The following is a 23455-nucleotide window of genomic DNA, read 5'->3' as shown; positions in this document are numbered from 1 at the left end:
AGTAGTATTGTTAATCAGAGTGTTTTCTTCTACACATTCTGAAGAGAAGGTGTTATTCCCTAGTGTTCCCCCACTGTTTCTTAGCCCTAAGGATAATAATCACTATATGTTAAATTAAAAAGCATTACATTTAGATGAGTGTAGAGGAGATTAACCAGCTAATGTATATTTTAAATTGCTATAGGAATATATTAATACAATGGATGCAAGGGATTGGTATATGTCTGTACACAATTACCTGCTTCTGAGGGTATCACTTATCATCATATTCCACTGACATATGGTATTTCTTGTAGTTTACTATTGAGTATATTTTATAATGAGGGATGTTTTCAATATTATTTTTCAAATAATGACAGTTTTGCCACAAGTTCCCTTGTTTAAGCATCTGAATGAAAATAGATAGAAAAGAAATGTCTAAATTTGGTAAAAGACCGAAAGAGGGAATTAGAAGGCAAATCCAAAACAGATAAGGATCTTAGAGTACAACACAAATGGAAGAAAGAGGAAAAGAAAATATCAAGTGCACTGGAATTTGTCAGCTTTGACTTTGGACTGGCAACATACAGGGAAGTTGAGCATTCACGTTGACCAGGGCTATATAGAACCCTTGTTTATAGCGAAAAGTGATTGTGAGCATGTTTTTGATGTTATTGGAAAGAGTGAATTCTTCTTAGATGGAAATGATCCTGTGATTCCTGGAGTGCATTTTATTTGTGAACAGCATTTATATTTTAAGTTGCCAAAAGGTTGGCCTGGTACGCTTTATCTAGCAATAGTGTTTTCAAAGATTTATCATGAGGAGCACCTTGAAAATTGTGTATGGAGGATGAAAGCTGGAAGATGTTTTTAGTTCATTGATTCCATCAGTAAGAGTGATTCTGAATGACCTGAAGATTAGAGAGTGGTCCACAATAGAGGATAAATTAGCTACTAGCAATGTGAGTTCATTGTTGTAGGCAAACACCGTGATGGTAGTGATAAGATCAATGGTTTTGCAAAATCGGCTTGCGCTAGACTTCTTCCTTGCAAAAGAAGGTGTAGTCTGTCAGATGTTGAAGGTCCGACAATGTTTTTAAAAAATATATTTTTATTGCATTTTGTGAGTTGTAACAAACAGTGCACCAATGGGAGCCCAGAATAAAATTAGGAAACAGCGGTAGAACATTGGTACCATCAAAGGTTTTACACATCGTTATACATATTGACAATAGTCTCTTGACATCATCGGTGGGGAGTGGACAGGGTAGGAGGTCCAGCCCAGCCAATTAAGTGTCCCCAATATTGCACCTAAATCTGAGAGAATCTTTCCCCAGTATATCTGTAGAGTTGGACATACCCAAAGTGTATGAAAGAAATCCTCTCTCTGCTCCCTACACCTCAAACATTCCAGCAAGGGGGCCGTACCCATTTTGAACAGTCGTGCTCTATTATAATATGTGCAGTATAAAAGTTTTAGTTGAATAAGCCTGAACCGTGTTTTGACTGCTACCTCCCGTGGGAACATCAGGGCTGCGCCTCAGTCCAAATTGTCTAGTTATCCTATTTAATTTCCCCACCTATTTATTAGCTTGTAAAGGGTGTCAGGCATATTGTTATTATGGTTTTGTAGGTGGTGGACACCGTTTTGTCTGGTAATCCCTCTTGTAATAGTTTGCCTTCCAGTGGGGCATATTCAGGGAGATCCATAGGAATGTTTTCTGCTTCCATGCTTCCCATGCCACTGGATTTAAGCTAGCCTGGCTGATGAGGGGTGAAACCCTGAATCCCTGAAACCGGTCCCAGGATGCTTGTTTCCAGTCCAGGGAAGACCTGGCCTGGCAGTTCGGGCCGGACTGTTCCCATGGGGAACAGGGTCAAGACTGATTTGCATATGGCTGGGTCCAAACTGGAATGGCATGGGCAGCAAAATAACTATAGATTTAGGCCCAGATCTCTGTACGGGGGGTGAATGTTTGACATTGTTCAGCATTCCGTCCATCACTTGTTCTCTTTTTCCATGCGTGGCTAAGCTGCGCATATCTATACAGGGAGTGCAGAATTATTAGGCAAATGAGTATTTTGACCACATCATCCTCTTTATGCATGTTGTCTTACTCCAAGCTGTATAGGCTCGAAAGCCTACTACCAATTAAGCATATTAGGTGATGTGCATCTCTGTAATGAGAAGGGGTGTGGTCTAATGACATCAACACCCTATATCAGGTGTGCATAATTATTAGGCAACTTCCTTTCCTTTGGCAAAATGGGTCAAAAGAAGGACTTGACAGGCTCAGAAAAGTCAAAAATAGTGAGATATCTTGCAGAGGGATGCAGCACTCTTAAAATTGCAAAGCTTCTGAAGCGTGATCATCGAACAATCAAGCGTTTCATTCAAAATAGTCAACAGGGTCGCAAGAAGCGTGTGGAAAAACCAAGGCGCAAAATAACTGCCCATGAACTGAGAAAAGTCAAGCGTGCAGCTGCTACGATGCCACTTGCCACCAGTTTGGCCATATTTCAGAGCTGCAACATCACTGGAGTGCCCAAAAGCACAAGGTGTGCAATACTCAGAGACATGGCCAAGGTAAGAAAGGCTGAAAGACGACCACCACTGAACAAGACACACAAGCTGAAACGTCAAGACTGGGCCAAGAAATATCTCAAGTCTGATTTTTCTAAGGTTTTATGGACTGATGAAATGAGAGTGAGTCTTGATGGGCCAGATGGATGGGCCCGTGGCTGGATTGGTAAAGGGCAGAGAGCTCCAGTCCGACTCAGACGCCAGCAAGGTGGAGGTGGAGTACTGGTTTGGGCTGGTATCATCAAAGATGAGCTTGTGGGGCCTTTTCGGGTTGAGGATGGAGTCAAGCTCAACTCCCAGTCCTACTGCCAGTTCCTGGAAGACACCTTCTTCAAGCAGTGGTACAGGAAGAAGTCTGCATCCTTCAAGAAAAACATGATTTTCATGCAGGACAGTGCTCCATCACACGCGTCCAAGTACTCCACAGCGTGGCTGGCAAGAAAGGGTATAAAAGAAGGAAATCTAATGACATGGCCTCCTTGTTCACCTGATCTGAACCCCATTGAGAACCTGTGGTCCATCATCAAATGTGAGATTTACAAGGAGGGAAAACAGTACACCTCTCTGAACAGTGTATGGGAGGCTGTGGTTGCTGCTGCACGCAATGTTGATGGTGAACAGATCAAAACACTGACAGAATCCATGGATGGCATGCTTTTGAGTGTCCTTGCAAAGAAAGGTGGATATATTGGTCACTGATTTTTTTTTGTTTTGTTTTTGAATGTCAGAAATGTATATTTGTGAATGTTGAGATGTTATATTGGTTTCACTGGTAATAATAAATAATTGAAATGGGTATATATTTTTTTTTGTTAAGTTGCCTAATAATTATGTACAGTAATAGTCACCTGCACACACAGATATCCCCCTAACATAGCTAAAACTAAAAACAAACTAAAAACTACTTCCAAAAATATTCAGCTTTGATATTAATGAGTTTTTTGGGTTCATTGAGAACATGGTTGTTGTTCAATAATAAAATTAATCCTCAAAAATACAACTTGCCTAATAATTCTGCACTCCCTGTAATGTGGTTTGTCACTAAGCTGGTACTCTGTTTGTAAGGAGAGAAGGGCATCAGAGTTCTCTCTTTCAACAGATCACCAAGTTTTGAGATACCTATAATGTCCAAGCTTTCCGAGCTATTTGAAACTGTGCCCTACCAAAAGTGGTGTTTCACAAGTCAATTTCTTTGCCCATCCTAAGCATTTAGTTGCCTTGTTTCACACCTCTAATGTGACTTGTGTGGCTGGTAACAGCCGGCTGTTATCGCTGCCCCCATAGAGATGGAAGTGATAAAGGTGTGTTTGGAATTGCAACCTCTCCAGGGCATAGGTTGAGTTTATGACCAACAAGTGTGGGGACCAATAATATGCTTGGACGTCTGGGAGGGCTATACCTCTATTATATTGGTTGCGTTGCATGGTTCAAAGGGCTATTTGGGGTGAGTATCTTTCCACAGCAATTTTTGCAGAACATCTTCCATTTTCATAAACAATTCATCAGGCATCCTATAGTAGGCTATATAAGAACTTCAGGGGAATTATCATTTTATACATTGCAGCCCTGCCCATCAGTGAAAGAAGGCGCGTTTTCCACCGTTCTGCGTCTGCTTGGAAATTTGTAAGTATTATGTGCACATTCCGTTCTATACTTCTTTCTTGATGTGGTGTGACGTGGATACCCAGGTAGCTAAAGCCCTCCTTATCTACCTTCAGTTTCTCAGGTAGGTCTGCTTGTTCTAGATGCCCCCCGGCATTTCATCAGATCAATTACACCGCTGCTGTAGCAATTGTTATGTTGCCTTAATTCCCATGGAATACCTAATCCAAGGTCTATCCCAGTTACATCTCTAATGAGCCGCCATATAGAACAGGAGCCACACAGGAAATGTCCTTTCACTTTTGGGAGAACCCAGAGGGTACTCTGGTTATTTCCTATGGTGACCTTAGGTCTGGTGTGCACAAGTGTATTTTGTGCGGCGCCCTCTACCTGTACGAAAACAGGCTTTTTGCAGGTTTTCCTCAACCTTTTGCTCTGTTTTGGACTACTGGCTGCTGGTTTTCGACTGCGAGAGTGCAATGAAGCCTGATGTCCAGGCCTCAGTGGCAGTGTACTTTCCCCTTTCAAAATGGTATATTTAATTGGGTACCCTCAATAGTCATGTGCTGACTTATAATTATATTATTACCTTGTGTATGGTACCCAGGTACCAAGGGTACAAAAAGCTGGTTGTCCACACCAGAGTGCAGCACTGGTTGTGCCACACTGTGTGTGACAGAGTGAAAATACAACTTTCAGCTGCCATTGCAAACTGAAGAGGCTGTCAAAGTCCACGAGTGCCTTAAATATGTACATATATATATAAATATATATATATTCTCCTCTAAGGCACATCTATGAAGCCCTAATGCAAGGAGCTGCATATTGTTAAAACATACATATATTTTTGATATGTCTATGCAGCAAAGCCGTAAAGTGTGCTGAGGACAGTTAAGTAGCCTTATAAGATAATAGCAGAGTTAACAGTTGGCACTCTAATGCATCTAACTTCTGACAGAGGCTACCTAACTATGTCATGTAAGGTATCAAATTGAAGGGAACATCAAATGCGAATGAATGGTGCAATTTAATGCTTTTGCAAAAGTTGTCAATCTTTTCCCCAGCCATTCCATTGACTTAACAGAGTCACAGGGACTGAGACAGGTTTCTGCCCACCTGGGGAGACGTGTGAACAACTCCCAGGCTGAGAAAAAAGGTTGTTGTTGCACTGGAGGTGCAGCCCCTAGCCACAGGATGGGCTGCAAAGGGTGTTAACCCAAAAGGCAAACATCAAAGGGTGATACCGCCTTTGAAGGGCCACTGTGACAACACTCCCAAGCAGGAAGCTTTTTGCTTCCCCTAAACAGGGTAGAGCCAAGGAAGGAAAAAATGGTTTTAGAACCAATTTTCCGTGGGTGTGCTGCCCATGGTTGCCACAATCCCACAAGTGGGCTACCAAGGTCCTCAAACTCGAGGAAGGCTTCAGCCATGTTGGTTGTGATGTGCAAGATGCTCTCTGGGAAATCCAGATGCCACACATCACCGGAACTGTGTCACCAGGTAGGAGGGGAGATACCAGCCCATTGGCTACGGACAGTGGTGTCCCCTCGATGTGCTTTAATGGAATATAATGGGCAGCCCTGGCACCAGAGACATTAGTACTCACTGGATTTGGACCAGGACGAGAAGACCACTTTCCACCAGTTGGAAGTGCACAAAGAGAGGCAACAGCGTCGGAGCGACTGCACCTGCTGCACTTTGGGCTACCAGAGTTTGGACCTTATTCTGTGTACCTGACTCAGGAAAAACTTGTTTCCCATCCCCAATCTGAAGCAGAAACTCCAAGGGTCAGCTGGCTGGCTCCACCGGAATGGAATTGTGGAGATGAAAACTGGAAGAGCCCAGACCACATTCCTGTTAGCCACTGCACCTGTTTTGCCGCTACTGGACGCCAGACACTTTAACTGACAATTTGGAAATAGCCAAAAGTTGCACCAGAGCCTGCTGGACCTTTGGATGTTGGTTGTGATCAGATTCGTACACCCTAAGGGACACTAGCACCCACCAAAGTTTTGCACCAGAGCCTCAGTAGCCCTTTGGTCCCTGCATAGTCACCTCTACTCACCTATGGACTGAGGACTCAACCGGACTTCACTCCCAATTACTGCACAGCATCTGCATGATCTATTGGGCCTCCTTAAGCCTGCATCCCTCAGCATCAATACCACTCCATAGAAGTCTATGGCTGTGGTCCTGTAAAGTTTTGAACTTTCGTTAAAAATGCTCTGGTGGCCTCGTAACTGTCCAAAGATTTCTCTTAAGACTCCTAGACACTCATCCTGTCAGATTTGGTTGGCCAACCCGGGTCAGAGTAGCTGAACTCAGTGTTCTAAGCTTTTACAAAGTTTTCAAAAGCTTTCAATGTTTTCCCTTGCCAATGCTTGTTCGGGCTTGAGATTAATGTTTTGAAATGCTTTAAAAATGTATATCTCCTGTACTCTCTGGTGGTTTTTAGTAACCAAGGACTCTAAAAAGTCATTAAAATATGCTCTATTTTTATAAATGGCTGTTCTGTCTCTTTACTGTTGCGTAACTTAATTTAATTGTTTGGTGCTGTTAAATGTTTTATACATTGTTCCTTTGTTAAGCGTTGCTGCTCTGTGCCATAGCTACCAAAAGGTTGAGCTGAAGGTTGAGTAAATAACTCTGATTGCACCCAAGGAGATTAATGTGAGTGTATTGCACTATAAAGCCCCAACTTTATCATATAGTACAGCCATGTTCTTACACTACAAGTCAGCATAGCTGTCTGTTTTGCTAAAAACATCTTGGGGACTTTCAGAAAGTTGACTTAGGGATGCATTCTGCTTGTTGATTACCATTAGCTTTGTTATTTCTAACTCACTTTCTGACTTTCAATTTACTGGCTTTATTTGCTTTAGGCTCTCCAGGTTAAGCTCGTCCCACCTTTTGCTGAAACCGTGTTTACTGAAACCTTCCACAAAGAAAAGTCTCTTTCTAGCACACAACATTTAAATGAACTGTGTAAGTATGTCAGAATATATCAGAATTATGACTGGACAAATGAAGCACATTTGGCCCTCATTATGACACTGGCTGTAAATGCCGCCTACCGCCACGCTGACGGCCGGCAACATACCACCGCAGTGGCGAATATCTGTGCACCATATTATGACACACACACACACCAATCCGACAGAATACAGCCACATACACAAACCCGCCAGACCAAAGGTCAGTGATAAACTGGTGGTCCCAAAACCAATACCATTACGCCAACAAAACAACGCCCATCACATTGTGACCCACGAATCACCACGGAGGACATTCAATGGCGGTAAACCATTGGCGGTACACACCGGCGCGGTCAGAATGGACACCCACATACAAAACAGCACTACATTGGCCAATACCAAAAACACACACCTGACACCTATACACACACCACACCCACACCACTATAAAACACACACCCACATTACCCACAACCCTTTACCAACAACAATTACTGCCAGGAGATTGACATCAACAGCACTGAGACAACTAGACACACACATCACTCACACTCATACATCCCTCATGCACTCCACATCACACACCCCACCACATTACTCAACACACTCACCAACACACACCACACAACACCCATGGCACCACAAAGGCACCCCCGTTTCACTGAGGAGGAGTTAAGGGTCATGGTGGAGGAAATTGTCAGGGTAGAGCCACAGCTGTTTGGAGCACAGGTACATCAGATTTCCATTGCCAGGAAGATGGAGCTATGGTGGAGAATCGTGGACAGGGTGAATGCCATGGGACAGCACCCAAGAACAAGGAACAACATCAGGAAGAGATGGAACGATCAACGGGGGACGGTACGTTCTATAGCAGCAAGCCACCAGCTCGCCATACAGAGGGACTGGCAGTGGACCCCCACCTCCTCCCCCACAGCTCAAGCATGGGAGGAGAAAGTACTGGTATTACTGCATACTGAGGGACTCGCTGGAGGAGCTGGAGGACTGGATACTGGTGGGTCAATATTTAACTATTATCAACCCCCATACCTGCATGCCATCACACCCCCCCTCACTCCCATCGGTCCACCCCACCCCACACACTGCACCAACACAGATAACTAACCTCAATGCCAAGCCCTGCATGCTGCAGCCCTTCATGGACACCCATCACTAAAGCATGCGCAGCATAGGGAAACTAACATTCCCACAATCCATCACCATACACAAGCAAAAGGTGGCAGGGCAACACCAACGATAGAGGGCAAGCCAGGGATGTACAATATGTTACAGGCATGAAGCATAATACATCACTTACATCCCCACAGGTGCTCCAGTCAGTGGTGAGGGGGTGCCACGACTATCCAGTCCCCCAAAAGAAGATGTCTACAGTGATGACAGTAACTCTGGACTTTTGGATAACCTACCTGGCCCATCAGAGATCACTGGGCAGCCGGTTACCCAAGCCCACTCACAGACCACCACAGAGCCTCCCCCATCAGGATCCAACACCACAGCACCCACCCAGCGTACCCACACCTCTGTCCCCAGGACACGTCAATCAGCAGTGTGCCCACCTGTACAGGGACCGCGGGCCACACCCCACCACCAAGACAATCAGGGACCTGGGGCCAGCGGCAGTGGGCAAACTGTTCAGGGGACAGGGGCACAGGCCAACAGGGACTCTTGGAGGACTGCTGGGCGCCAGGGGGAAGACAGGACCAGGGAACCGACTCTCCAGGAGGCACTCTCAGATATTCTGGGAGCCTACCAACATTTCCAGGATACGATGGGCCAGAGCCTTGACAATGTGCAGGAGAACAGGTGGCTGCAGGAGGGACAGTATCAGGGAGGACTTGCAGGCCATCAACACAACCCTGATCTCCATAGCAGGGGTGCTGGCAGACATGGCCAACATTATGAGAGAGGCAACAGCACATCAGGGGGGGGCCCTACCACTAGCCAGTCAACTGAACAGCCCTCCACTTCCGCTAGTGGCCAGGAGGCCCGCCAAAGGACGCACAGGCCACCAGCATCCGTCACCCTGCAGAAGGTGAACCACCCCACAAACGTTCCCTGCGACCCAGACAGAAGCCAGAGACAATTCGCAGACCACCGCCAGGAAATGAGACTCCTGATTGTCCCCCTTGTGTCCCACACTGTCACCTTGTCCACCTTGAACTGCCTTTGCTCCCTTCCTATGGCCTCTTGGACACTGCACCTGTGCTACAAACAGACTGGGACAATACCCTAGACTTTCCTCCATCATCACCCCATTCCATTGCACTTTCCCCTCAATTTCTTAGCACTACAATAAACACCGTTGAACACAACTCAAATACTTGTATGTCATGTATTGAAACAGTGTATTAATGGAAACCGTTAAATCTGATGCAAATGAACAGTACAGTGGGAGAGCATAGAAATAATGACATGTAGCTGGCTGTAGTAAGCACATCAGTACAAAGTTGTCATTGCACCAACATCTGTAAAATGTAAAATCCATAGGTGACAGTAAGTAGAGGTAAAAAGTAGGTAATGCCATCATGCCACAGCCACACAGAATACACCAATAGTCATAGAAATGTGAGGTTGCACTGACTCACCTATGTGTCACTGGAAGTACTGACGGATAACTGTGCTTTTGTTGTCCTCATCCTCATCTTCAGCCTTTTCATCCTCACTGTCATCAGGGTCTACTGCAGCCACAGGGGCATCTCCAGTCTCCTGGTCCTGCAGAAAAGGTACCTGGCATCTGAGGGCCAGGTTGTGCAACATGCAGCATGCCACGACTATCTGGCAGACCTTCTCGGGTGAGTAGCACAGGGATCCACCTGTCAGATGGCGGCACCTGAACCTGGCCTTGAGGAGGCCGAAGGTTCTCTCGATGATCCTTCTGGTTCACCCACGTGCCTTATTGTAAAGTTCATCAGCCCTTGTACTGGCATTCTTCACAGGGGTCAGCAACCACAATAGGTCTGCATATCCAGTCACCTGCAGGTATTGAGGGACAACATATAGTCACACACTATCCTATGAGGTTAACACCAGAGGTATACACTAACATATACTGAGTGGGGACCAAGGCTCACCTATTTGCCACACCCTGTGCCTCTGTAGTTGTGCCATCACATTTGGGATGCTGCTATTCCTCAGGATAAAGGCATCATGCACCAACCCAGGATACTTAGCATTGACGTGGAAGATGTACTGGTCCGCCCCATCTGCACATTCATGGAGTGGAAACTCTTATGATTTCTGTACACCTGTTCATTCTGGTGGGGGCACAAATGCAAATATGTGTCCCGTCAATCGCCCCAATGATATTGGGGATATGTCCCATTGCATAGAATCCGGCCTTTACAGTGGCTAAATCTTCTACCTGGGGGAAAGCTATGTAGCTGCACATGTGTTTTACCAGGGCAGACAACACTCTTGCCAGCACGATTGAGAACATTGGCTGTGACACTCCTGCTGCAAGGCCCACTGTCACTTGGAAATAACCTGTCGCCAGGAAATGAAGCACTGATACCACTTGCACAAGAGGGGGGATCCTAGTCAGATGACGGATAGATGAGATCAGGTCAGGCTCCAACTGGGCACACAGCTCTGTGATTGTGGCCCTGTCTAGTCTATAGGCGAGTATAATGTGCCTGTCCTCTAGTGTAGCTAAGTCCACCAGGGGTCTGTACACAGGGTTTGTCTCCACCTCCTATTCATCTGCAGCAGTAGGTATCTAAGTGTGAGTAGTCTGTCACAATTTAAACAAATAAACCACAACATCAGTCCACATTGTACACTTATGTATTGGGACAATGTAAATGTCGAAGTATGTGCCTATTTAACCTGTGACACAGTAATTGTCGATAGGCCTGTTACCCCCCCCCCCCCCACCGAAATGGCAACCGCCTGTCCTGTATGGAGGGACAGGTGGAAGTGAGGTATCGTGCACGTTGTGCATCATGGCGGTAGGCGGTCTTGCACAGCCGGGCAATACCTCATTGGATTATATTGGGCCCTATGGAGTACAGTGGTCAATTGGGATGTATGCCGGCAGTGACTGTGTACACCACCGTGGACGTGACCGCCATTTTCTAACTCAATCTTCACTTGTTTCCTGACCTTCAACAGGAGAACACCTACACTGCATGTGCTGGTGTGACCTGTACAAAAACGAAAGTACACTGTTCCACATAAGAGAACACTAGGGGGCCTGAACATTCAGGAGCGAGAACCCTCAAGCATCACAGTGGATGACTAGCATCATCATCGGGTAGTGCTCCACGCCAGGCTGGCAGTGCAGTGCCTGACGGGCTCCCCAAGAGGGGGGCAACAAGCCGTTTTGTTCTTGATAGTGACTGGTGAATTCCAGCTATCTAAAGCGAGTGTGTCTGCAATCAGGCACCAGCGCACAGGAGAGAACAAAAGAGTAAACTAAAATTGGTTATTCATCACTACATATTTCATAATTTACTCAATAGTAAGGTATGAAACCAAGATTAAAAACAAGGAAAAGTAATTAATTGAGGGTCAATGCTCGATTACTTTCAAAAATTTAAAGGAAATCACTCTGGAAATCCCTTAAGCTAGGTCAACATGTTTCGCGTCATGCGGTCCCTACAGGATCCAGTGACGCTTCATCAGGACCAAATTATACCAAACGGTGAAGCAGCTCTTCTCCTAAATCACAAAAATATGTCACAGTGTGTGAGTTCAAAAAAGGGGGTGTCAGCCGGTCACTTACATTGAAGTCTACAAGCTTAGTCGTTGTCAGGTCGCCCGCCCCCAAGTAGAAAACGGGCTCCTTGGTAAGGGCGTTCCGGGGACTCGGACGATTACTAATAGTTCAATCGTCGGTCCGGGATAAGGACCTACCCTCCGTGAATGCCAAAACCGCAAGACTGGCATGACGCGAAACATGTTGACCTAGCTTAAGGGATTTCCAGAGTGATTTCCTTTAAATTTTTTAAAGTAATCGAGCATTGACCCTCAATTAATTACTTTTCCTTGTTTTTAATCTTGGTTTCATCCCTTACTATTGAGTAAATTATGAAATATGTAGTGATGAATAACCAATTTTAGTTTACTCTTTTGTTCTCTCCTCTGTGCGCTGGTGCCTGATTGCAGACACACTCGCTTTAGATAGCTGGAATTCACCAGTCACTATCAAGAACAAAACGGCTTGTTGCCCCCCTCTTGGGGAGCCCGTCAGGCACTGCACTGCCAGCCTGGCGTGGAGCACTACCCGATGATGATGCTAGTCATCCACTGTGATGCTTGAGGGTTCTCGCTCCTGAATGTTCAGGCCCCCTAGTGTTCTCTTATGTGGAACAGTGTACTTTCGTTTTTGTACTATTGTTGGGAGAGTGTACACTGGACCAGCTTAATCTCCTGGTCCCTCCCTTCCTCCTTCTTATTTCTCTGCTGTGACCTGTGTCTGGAATCTACAATGGACCGTGTAACCGGGGAAAGGACCCCAGCCTTCCCTTCGGAGGAGTTGGAGCGATTGGTGGATGGGGTCCTTTCCCAGTACGGACAGCTATATGGGCCTCCAGATCAACAGGTGAGTACACTTTGGGCATGATGCATGGAAATGTGTGTGAAGGCATTGTTTAAGGGTGGGTGGGGACATTGTCTGTTGGTGGTGTACATGTTGTGAGCTGGCCTATGTGTGTGCAGTGGTGATGGAATCGGGTGTGGTGGGCCATGTGTGTGACAGGCTGGACTGTTTGTTTAATGGAGTTCTCCTGTATGTATTACCTCTGCAGGTCAGCGCCCATCAAAAGAAGGGATTAGGATGTGCCATCATCAAGGACGTGCAGACCCTGGGGGTCTATGGCAGGCAGAGCACCCACTGTTGGAAACGGTGGGAGGACCTGAGACGCTGGGCACGGAAGACGGCAAAGGCCCAGCTGGAGGTGGCCTCCCAACGAGGAAGGGGTGCCCGTCGGACCCTGACCCCCCCTAATTGCCTGCATACTGGCAGTGGTCTGCCCTGAGCTGGATGGGCGCTTGAGGGAATCACAGCAGGCACAAGGGGGTGAGTACAGTGGGTTTCATTACATATTTTGGCTGGTGGGGTGGTATCTGGGTGGTAGATGTGTGTTAGTGGGTGCCCCTAAGGCCAGACCAGACATTGCAGCGTGGGTCATCTGAAGGGTAATAGTTGCATGGAAAATACAGGTAACCTAGCTTGTTAGTAGTCCATTTCAGGCAGGGCATTGTGGGTCCCAGGTGGCGATGTGTGGTCCCCATCTTGCCTTAGTGACTAGCCATATCACTGGTAGTGCAATGCATAGTGCTTAAGCCTGTTCCCTGTGTGTGACGGTGATGTGCATGCCAATAGTGGTGTTGGTGCAGTCATTGACCAAGTGTATCCTTTGTCTCTCCCTCACCTTTCTTGTTTTGTCATCCTGTCCTTGTGTGCATTAGCATCATCTGGCGGAGGAGCAGGGGCACTGGCGACAGAGTGAGCTGCATCCCACAGGACCTTGGAGGCCACTGACGCCGAGGGAACCAGTGGGATGGAGGGTGAGGGGAGCACCATGGCAGAGACTGAAGGAGACAACACAGACTCAGATACCTCCTCCGATGGGAGCTCCATGGTGGTGGTGGACACCTCTGTGACCACCCCAGCTCCGGGTACAGCCGCCACCCCCGTACCAGCACCGCCCTTCCAGTAGCCCCTCAGCGAGTTTCCCGTGCCCGTTCACCCAGGAGGGTGGGCATCTCCTTCGCCCCAGGCACCTCAGGCCCTGCCCCAGTGAGCCCTGCTGCACTGAGTGAGGAGGCTATTGACCTCCTGAGATCCATCTCTGTAGGGCAGTCAAGCATAGTGAATGCCATCCAGGGGATGGCATTCCATATGCAGCAATGCAATGCATTCCTGGAGGGCATTCGCGGTGGATTGGCGGCGCAACAGAGATCGATTTAGGCTCTGGCCTCCTTTCTGATAGCAGCCATTTGTCCCTGTTTCTACTGTCCCCCCTCCATCTACCACTTCCCAGTCCCATTCTCCTCAACCCTGACCCATCCCAGGCACACATACAGACAAGCATGCACACAAGACAACACCCAAGAGCGGCACAGGCAAACACAAGCACCACACTTCATCACACAAGCAAACACCATACAGTTGCAGACACAAAAACATCCACTGCCTCCACTGTTTCCTCCTCCTCCTCCTGCACCACCTCCCTCCCAGCCACGTCCACACACACCTGCATGCACTACATCAACATCCACTACCAGCATCACCATGCCAAGCAGAACACACACCTCACTGGCAGACACCTCCACAACAGCCATGCATGCTTCCCCTCTGTCCTCTCCCACCCTGTCTGCCCCCCCTTAAAGGACACAAACACAGGCATTCACAGACCCAACAGCCATCCACCTCACATCAGCATACTTCCCATGCACCTGCACCCACGTCCAGCAGACATACACCTCCAACAACCACTCCCTCATCCTCCACTCCTATTACTCTTCCCTCCTCCCACCCCATGTCCCTAAAAAGCTTTTCCTTTGCCAGTTTGACCTCTTTCCTACCCCTCTACCCCCTGTCCTGCCCGTATGGGCAGGGTACCAAGGACACAGCCCAGCACCTCAGCCAAGCAGTCCACGGCAACAGTGGTAGCACCACCTACTCATGGTGGTAAGGATGCCAAACCTCCATCACAGAAGGGGAAGGAGCCATCACCACCTGGAAAGAAGAGGAAGGAGCCTGCACCACCTGGAGGGAAGGGGAAGGAGCCTGCACCACCTGGAGAGAAGGGGAAGGAGCCTGCAGCACCTGGAAAGAAGGGGAAGGAGCCTGCAGCACCTGGAAAGAAGGGGAAGGAGCCTGCACCGCCAGGCAGAGAGGGGAAGAGCCCATCCACCCCTGCCAGAAAGGGTAAGGGATCCATGCCCCATGTACTGGAGGAAACAAAGCACTCTATGCCAGTGGAGGCTGGCACCCCCACCACCATCAGCTGCCACAGGCCCCCACTGCCAGCTGAGGAAGTGCAGCCATCAGACAGTGCAGAGGCTGCCCAGGAGGCTCCTCCATCCACCACCACAGTACAGCCATCAGACAGCGCAGAGGCTGCCCAAGAGGCTCCTAAATCCGCCACCACACTGCAGTCGTCATCGCCAGCGGACGCCATGTAGGCCACACTCCAGGGGCTGATGTGTGTGTTGCCCCCTCTAGAACCAGTGAAGAAGTCACCCAGTCAAGAGACTGTGGCCTTGCACTCCCAAGGACTGAGCAATGGGCATGTTGCCCCCTCCAGGACCAGTAGGGAATTCACCCACTCCAGAGACTGTGGCCTTGCACTCCTCAGGACAGAGCAATGGGCATGGAGCCCCCTCTAGAACCAGTGGGGAAGTCACCCACTCGAGAGACTGTGGCCTTGCACTCCCCAGGACAGAGCAATGGGCATGTGGCCCCCTCCAGAACCAGTAGGGAAGTCACCCACTCAAGAGACTGTGGCCTTGCACTCCCCAGGACAGAGCAATGGGCACGGAGCCCCCTCCAGAACCAGTGGGGAAGTCACCCACTCAAGAGACTGTGGCCCTGCACTCCCCAGGACAGAGCAATGGGCATGGAGCCCCCTCTAGAACCAGTGGGGAAGTCACCCACTCGAGAGACTGTGGCCTTGCACTCCCCAGGACAGAGCAATGGGCATGTTGCCCCCTCCAGAACCAGCGGGGTTCCCGTATTCGGCTCACATGCCCCCCGAGGTGCCTTCCTACTTGCAAAATGATGCCCCTGCAGTGTTCTATTCAGATGTGTCAGGATACAGGTTGGGCCTTGGACTTTGCCCTGTGGCCTTGTGTGCGCTTGTGACTTTGGACTGGGCATTGGCCCTTTATGAACATCTGTAAATATATTTGGTTTGTGTGGTGGGTCTTGCTATGCTAATACATTGCCAGTATTTCATCAATCTGGTCCGTGTTTATTATGTTGTGTGCCATTGGTTTACGTGTGCATCGGGTGTGTGTGTTGTGCATGTGTGTGTGTGTCACTCTCGTTTTCCTCCTTCCCTCCCTTGTGTGCTAAGCCGCTGTACTCATCGTCGTCGTCGGCATTGGTGTTCCAGGTGGAGCATTACGTAGAAGATCATCGGAAAGACTTGCAGTTCGGGTTCTATGGCAGCATAGTTCTTCCCTGTATCTCCAATGGTGAGTCCTTTCACTTCTCAGCTCTGTTTCCGCCAGACTTTTGTTTGTGTTGGTACCGCCCCAGAAAAGGTGGAGGTTTGCAGTGACTTAATATGGTGGGTGGTACTTTGCCTTCCGCCAGGCTGTTGGCGGCTACCGCCGTGGTGAGTGTTGTTTCCGCCCTGGCGGTTGGTGTGGTACATTGGCTGTCTATAGGAGGTATCACAGCTATGGTCATAATTTGGCGGAACTTACCGCCAGCCTGTTGGCAGTATTACCACCACTTTATCACTCACCACCAGGGTCGTAATAAGGGCCTTAAGGTTATTTATGTGTATTGGGAACAAATACTTTAATATGATCAAAACAAATCACTGAACTAGGTGGTGCAATTTCCACCCATTTTCATCCGTGCACTGCATAATTTTATTAGTAAAACTGTATGTCTGTGCAAATGTAATGGCCACTTCAAATAATTATGTGTTGTCTGTATTGGAAAGTGCTACCACACCATGAATACTCGACTATACTCTGCACATCGATGATGTGTGAAAATTAAATGTTTTATAATTAACCTATTTCATCCAAAACCAGGTAACTCGATCACACCAAAATACATGGAAACAACAGAAATTCTGAAGGGTCAAGTGGCAGTTTACACATATGCAATGCTTCTCCTTTCATAACCACCAAACTTAGCTTTTCCCCAACAGGTTTGCAGTTGAGCTGTTAAGTGCTACACTGGATCACCATCTTCACAGCGGCCACACCTGAATGCCCAGCAGTATCAAGAGCCACAGACCAGTCCAAAGAACTCCCGCATCCAACAGGATCAGGAGCCATGACACACCGAGGACTTGAACATCCATACTCTCAACGAGATCCCATACCACACCTTGCCCCAAGGACTCTTTCTGAACCGTTTCAACCATTTGTCCCTGTAACTGAGAAACCAGGAACACATCTCAGCCAGAAATACCCCAAGAACTACAATGATGCCTAAGTTATGTGTAACACTGCATTTATACATTTTCTGGTTGTTAGAAATACATGGGTGCGGTAACATCCCTAACAAACAGTCTGATCTAATGGAGTCTATTCAAAGGATGGCAGGCATATGCAGGGACCTCACCCACATTAGGTTTAATTACACTGCACCCAACACTAGCATCCCGAAAGCCCTACATAGCGCTTTTTTACACATTACGTGGTATCAGCACATTAGCGCCTTGGTCACTAAGACATCTGCCAGGTCATGTTATTTCTGTTCACTCATATCACATGCAGTAGGTGCAGACAGATTGTACTTATTCCAAGACATAGTGTATGAAAAAGCAACCTGCCTCCTCCATCTCTATAGAATTAGAACTACAATGCAACCTACTAGGATAGAGCCCCAGAGGATAGTAGTAAACATGACCCATTATGAGACCAATCCTACAGTGCTATAACTTATCATCAAGGCTAGCGACTTCCAAACTGAGCTAGATAGGATTCGCGGAAAAGGGGCTATAGGGGAGGACACCGTTTGGCTCTGGGATTTTCATAAGAGATTCTTGGATGTAACTAAACCACCTAACCGGTGCACAAATATGTCCGCTCCTGCTTCCGTCTGCAGTCCTAGGGTGACCCTTAGCTCATATGGGGGTGTCTCCATTAACAACAAATGGACCCCTGGACAAGGAATTTCACTGCAGGGCCTTCCATCACAAAGACATGAAGGGAAATGGCTCTCCTAGGGGAGGGGTAAATGACAGCATAGACACCCCGTGTTAGGAGATCTGGGACACCAAGGTAGACAGGTGCAAGAGGATAGAAGGGAAGGGGCAACCCCTAATTGTTTGGAAACCCACTGTGTACACCTAATGTTTCGGAGAGAACCATTACCTTGAGCATGAATGAGAATTGTGGCACACTACTGCACACTCCAGATCTGCAATAGAGCACGTCCATGCTGGTGGACACCTAGTGGCAGTGCGACAAGTTTGCTTATACCCAGCTCGTCCCTGGATGGCGTGGCAACCCTGGTCATCCCAGAAGAAGATCTGTTTGAACTGTCCCAACACCAGCTAAGGAAGGAAACAATATTGTTGCATCAGGCATAATAAAAGAAGGGGGAAACATATGTATAAGTCCCTTTAGAAATCTATTTACAATAGGAAACTAAAATAAAGAGGGTTGGGTTGGGCAGCTGCAAGAAGGCAGACAGAGCAAAAAGATAACCCTTCAGAGTGCCCAAAGCTGAGCATTGCTGGGTAAGGGTAAGGAAAAAAAGCTAAATATCAGAAAAGGAAGCAGAAAGGGGATCAAATAACTTTTCTGTACAATATGACATCATTCACTTCTACCAGCAGGCGTATACTGTTTTGGTGGAGAGATGCCTGGCTGCATGAATAACATTGCAGACCTCAGAAGGAAGGTCAAAAGCTGTCAACTGCCCCGGTCAATCTCCACGCAAGAAAAAGTGTTGACAGGTTCAGGTGGAGGACCCTCCCCTGTTGCTGCAACTGAAGATTCCTCCTGAAAGAGCAGCCTGATCAGAGGATCAACACATGTTCAGTAGCTCAGCATACCAGACTCTCCATGCCCAGTCTGAAGCCACAAGGATGCAGAAAATCATCTCCGAGTGAGAGTCGCCTTGGAAACCCCAGGGAACAAAACTGCTGCCATTGCGCATTCTTGGCAGAGGCAAACAGATCTTACCACGGCTCTCCCCACTGCTGAAAGAGACGTTGCACTACCTCTGGGTGGAGATGCCACTCATGATCCGCTATGCATTGAGGGCTGAGTTTGTCAGCATTGGCATTCAGGGAACCTGCCAGATGGTGAATCAGTAGGTATATACCCAGCTGTTCCAGCCATGTCTAGAGGCGCAGGGCCTCTTAAAGGAGGGTCCACGACCCTGCCCTGTATGTTGCAATACCACATGGCAGTGGTGTTGTCCATGAACACCTGCCCTATTCTTTCCTTGGAGGGGAGAAGGCTTTTAATGGCAGTCTACCTCTCCCAGGTGGATGCCCCATCCCAGGACGGACACATCTGTTACATGTGGTTGGGGAAGGGATAGGGGGCTGCCTCTAACCCAATCGCAGTTTGTTAGCCACCACTGCAGGTCCTTTACATTTCCCTCTAAGATCTGGACCATGTCAGAGAGATTACCCATATGCTGTGCCCACTGGAACTTCAGGTCCCAAAGCAGAGCCTGCAGATGCCATCTGGCATGTGTCACTAGCAGGATCCAGGAAGCCATGAGACCCAGCAGCCTTAGTCAATCTTACTGAAACCCAGGACAGAGGCCGTATCATAGCCTGAATATCCAGGAATCGTTGCTCTGGAGGATAAACCCCAAACTGCAGTGTGTCCAGAACAGCTCAGATGAAAGGGAGAGTCTGAGAGGCAGTCAGATATGACTTTGGCACATTTATAGTGAACCCCAGCAAATACAAAAAGTCTGTCTTTGCCTTGAGGTGGGGGACGACAGCTTGGGGAGAGCTTGCCTTGAAAGCCAGTGATCAAGATAGGGGGAAGACTGACATCCCGGATCTGCGCAAATGAGCTGCAACCACCATCATCACCTTGGTGAACACCCGAGTGGAGCTGGTAAGGCCGAAGGGGAGCACAGTAAACTGAAAGTGCTTGTGGCCTAGCGTGAACCACAAGTAATATCTGTGGGCAGGCAGGACAGGGTTGTAAAAACAGGCATCCTTCATGTCCAGCGCTACCATCCAGTCTTCGGGGTCCAGGACAGACAAGACCTGGGCCAATGTGAGCATCTTAAAAGGAAGAGGTTGAGGATTCGAAGGTCCTGGACAGGGTCAAGAGCCTTGTCCTTGTGGGAGACCAGGAATTAGAGGGAGTAGCAACCACACACCCTACTTCTGGCACTTGAACCCTCTTTATGGCTCCCTCGGCCAAGAGAGCTTTGACTACCTCGCAGAGCAAGGACAAATGATCCTCCATCAGCCAGCCGTAAGCTATAGGAATGGTTTCGAGGGAGAGGGAGTAGCCCCTCCGTAAAATCCATCTGTCCAATGTTATGAATTGCCAATGGTGGAGGTGATGAGAGCACCAACAGAACACCCATGATCTAAAAGATTAGGAAGGTTTGGAGGCTGCAGCTCATGTGGGGGGTGGTGATTGGAGCAGACTGCTGGCTACTTTACCCACATGTCGAAAAGACCCATGTCATCGTCCACGCACAGCTATGAAGCTTGCCAGGGCCGGTGGCTGGGATAGGGCAGATGTTCTCAGCCAGGCGTGGCTTCTGATCGCCACCGTTGCCTAAGCCACCAAGCTCTCCAGAGTAGGGTGTTGGGTGAGGAAATTTGGGTCCCCTGGGGTGGGGCGGTGGGCAATTGTCCTATTCACAGGGGCTCCTGTGCTGGGCTTGGACTAGGTTCCCGGTAGGACATCAGTGAGTGTTTCATTGAGAGGGAGAAAAGGTTCAGACGAGGAAGCTCCCCATTGTAGCACCTTCGTCAAGATGTTGGTCTTGACTACCACTGAGGGCAACTCGAGGTCCAGGACCTCAGCCGCTCTCTTCACCACCATAGCATAGGTAGGTCACTCCTCCGAAGCCACGGTGGGGGGGGGGGGGGGGGGGGGGAGCTTGCCAGTATCTGGAGAAGTATCCAGTCTGCTGGAATCCTCCAGTTCCTCACACCAGTCTATATCCTGTTCTTCTATGGGTCCAATGTACCCTCCCATTCTTCCCCAATGCCTAGCCCTTCTAAATAAGGCTGAGGCAATGACCTAGGACACAAGGGTCCTGTTGGTGCCAGCATCTGTCAACGCGGCTACAGCTCTGTGTCGGAGTCGGAGAATACAATGGGGCTGGCTCCGGGAGCATCGGCGTTGGGACCGGTGCCAAGGAACTTCTCAGTGGCATGACTGACACATGTCCAGATCCACAATAGGATCCATGGTGGCCCATCGGAGCCGGAGTCAGAGCCACTCCATAGGGGTCAGCCTGCTCAAAAATGAGGAGCATCAACATTCTTTGACCTGAGCAGGATCACTGTGGCTCCCGGAAAGGTGGGGAGGTACCGTCAGCTCAGGCTGCAAAGAACTATGCCTCGAATGTCAACGTTCCTTTATCGCAAAAGCCAACGGACGAGAAGTCGAAGCACGCTTCAATTTCTTGTGCCTCTTACCTGAATGTCCCAATGACTCAGAGTGGAATGAAGAGGACTTGGGACTCCTGGAACAATCCAGGGTCCTTCCGGTCGACTGGGATCAAGACATGCAAGGAGCTGCGTGACACAGAGTTGCCTGCCAAGCCGCAAGAAGCTTTAGGGACCAATCCCTAAAAGCCTTTGGTCCCATACCCTGACAGTCAGCGCATGACTTAGAGTCGTGGTCATGCCCCAGACACCACAGGCATACGAGGTGTGGGTCCATCATCGACATAGCACGGTGACAGGTGCCACAATTTGTAAAACTTGTTTTCCTCAATGACATCTTGCCTAACACATCAAAAGGTAAAAAACCTGAAAAAAGGGTTGATAAAACCTTGAAAAATCCTGTCAAAAATGACAGAGGGTAGCTCTCTTTGGATCTGCACTGGCTGACGTGGAAAGAAATTACATCAGCGCGCGAGGTGGTGACTGTGTTGGTAAGGCAGATTTCACTTACGGTGAGGACGCTGCTGCAAGAAGCCAAACTATGCCACCAACCAGCGGGCAGGGGTACTCACAAAACATCTTCCGGATCCATTCTGACACCCGGGGAAATTTATAAGTAATCTGTGGCTAGAAGCCTCCATCAGATTATTAATTTACATTTACCATATCAGCATGGGTTATGAATAGCTTACTAAAATACAAACTCTATATATGCACCTCCTGCTAAGAATGTTTTCTGACCAAGCTGTAAAACAAATCCGAATCCCTTCGTACTTACACTGCAACTTTCCAGAAACACTTCACATTTAGGCATCTCCATATAGTCATGTCCCTTTGTTCCATCTGCATTCACTTTCAACACCGTTTGTCTGGCTTAGACACAGCCAGATATTGCTCCCTTGTAGATCACATTAAAATGCTAAATTTTTCACACTTGAGGTAGTAACACAGAACTCCTGGTGAAAACAAGTTACGCTTACGGGAAAATGCCTAGGATTGCCACAATACCCAACAAAAGGCCCCTTCTCAAACAAACATTCAGCTGTTTCACAGTACCCACCAGGGCCATAGCATTTTTGAAAAGGACATACAAAATAGCGAGCAGCACCACCTCAGCAAAACCACGCGCACTTTCAAACTTGGGATCGTTTTAAGTAGATTATCTTGCAGCAAGCATTACTGATGCATTTCACAGTTAACTCATATATTTCCAAGTGATTGACAAACGTACAGCGGTCATGGAATCTCACTTTTTCATTCTGCCTCTCGCAAAAAGGGAATGCCTTCCTAACCTTTATGCTATCTAAAATGACTTTTGCGGTGGAGCTTCAATAATCTACCCCTAGTTTCTCCTACAATAATCTCCAGAACAATAATATTTTTTAAGAATACTATCGCATATTCTTTTTCCTTCTATGCATGTGTGAAAACCAAATGGCTTGCTTCTGATCTTATGTATATTTTTCTTCACCTATGGCTAACAAGTAGGTATCTAACAACTTGTGCCATTACTTTCAGTGTAACAGGCTCCTCGCCTTCAAGTAGAAGATAAGGATCGAAATATAATAGCAGCAGACAGGGTGGAAAATGCAAGACCAATCACCAAACAGCAAAACATAAAAAATGTATAAATTGACAGAAGTTGCCAAAATTAATAATACCTGGCAGCATTATTGCTTAAGGCGAGGTAAAGCCATACCAGACTTCATGACAATCTACAGCTCACTTTAGATTTCTGAAAACAAAATATATTTGTAGGAAGCTAGCTCTGTATACATTATATCAAAATGAGAACTAATGTGCAAAGTCCAGGGGTCCCCCAGAGGCTTAACAGAGGCTAAAGTAGACAAGACTAATGCTGTCTTTTGTGGTAGTGTGGTCGAGCAGTTAGACTTATCAGAAACTATTGCCAAGCATTTGTTGGACACACACAGTCAATAAAAGAGGCACACACTCGATGACCAACTCCAGGCCAATTGTTTTTATTTAGCAGAAATGCATTTGTTACTTTATTTCTAGAACCAAAATATTCTCGTTGCAGGTAAATA

The sequence above is a fragment of the Pleurodeles waltl genome, chromosome 4_2 (genome assembly GCF_031143425.1).
Source record: "Pleurodeles waltl isolate 20211129_DDA chromosome 4_2, aPleWal1.hap1.20221129, whole genome shotgun sequence".
Lineage (NCBI taxonomy): Eukaryota > Metazoa > Chordata > Amphibia > Caudata > Salamandridae > Pleurodeles > Pleurodeles waltl.
Note: the sequence above shows the minus strand (reverse complement) of the source record.